Here is a 969-nt window from a genome sequence, read left to right as displayed (position 1 = left end):
CAGGTGCTTGTCTGTTTGAATTCTGAAGTCCCAGAGCAGTTTAACTGTATCATTTTCTATGACTTTCTCTATTTTATGATCCCACCAGTTCTTGCTTACAGTTCTTGCAAATCTTCCAATGCACCATTGTTGCTACTTTGTCATGCCGCTGCTTGTAGTCAGTCTGTGTGATCTTCTTGCAGCAGCTTACCAGGTGGTCCACTGTTTCTTCAGCTTCTTTGCATAGGTGGCACTTATTGTATTATACAGCCTTGTACTCCTCTTCCTATTTTGATCCAATCAGTTGCTTCATGTCTGGTTCTAACTGTTGCATCTTGTCCCGGATACAGGATTCTCGGGAGACAGGTAAGGTGGTCCATCTCTTTAAGAACTTGCCACCGTTTGTTGTGTTCTACACAATCAAAGACTTTAGAGTAGTCATTAAAGCAGAAGTAGATGCTTTTCTGGAACTCCCTTGCTTTCTCCCTAATCCAGCGAATGTTGGCAATTTGATCTCTAGTTCTTTTGCCTCTTTGAAACCCAGCCTGTACTTCTGATAATTCTCTGTTCACACACAGCTGAAGCCCAGCTTGTAGGATTTTGAGCATAACCTTGGCAGTGTGTGAAATGAGTGCAGTTGTTTGAACATTCTTTGACTTTGCCCTTATTTGGGTTTGGAATGTAAACTGACCTTTTCCAATCCTGTGGCCATTGTTGATTTTCCAAATTGGGTGGCATATGCTTCCTAAGGCCCACTTGGCTTTGCTCTCTAGGTAGGATGTCTGGCTCAAGGTCAACGGTCACACCATCATGGTTACCATGGTGATAAAGGTCTTTCTTGCATAGTTCTATATATTCTTGCCACCTCTTCTTAATCTCTTCTGCTTCTGTTAGGTCCCTACCATTTTTGTCCCTTATCATGCCCATCTTTGAATTCCCTTGATATCTCCAATTATCTCTAGTCTTTCCTGTTCTTTTGTTTTCCTCTAT

General features: G+C 42.0%; 1 pseudogene; it reads right to left on the bottom strand.

Annotated features, from left to right (window-relative positions):
• Positions 1 to 233: 233 nt before the first annotated feature.
• Positions 234 to 917, bottom strand: LOC114923867 (annotated as a pseudogene).
• Between the last annotated feature and the right edge of the window lie 52 nt (positions 918 to 969).

Source organism: Protobothrops mucrosquamatus, unplaced genomic scaffold (assembly GCF_001527695.2).
Source record: "Protobothrops mucrosquamatus isolate PMUCROS unplaced genomic scaffold, P.Mucros_1.0 scaffold34060, whole genome shotgun sequence".
Classification (NCBI taxonomy): domain Eukaryota; kingdom Metazoa; phylum Chordata; class Lepidosauria; order Squamata; family Viperidae; genus Protobothrops; species Protobothrops mucrosquamatus.
This window is presented reverse-complemented; position numbering and strand designations above follow the sequence as displayed.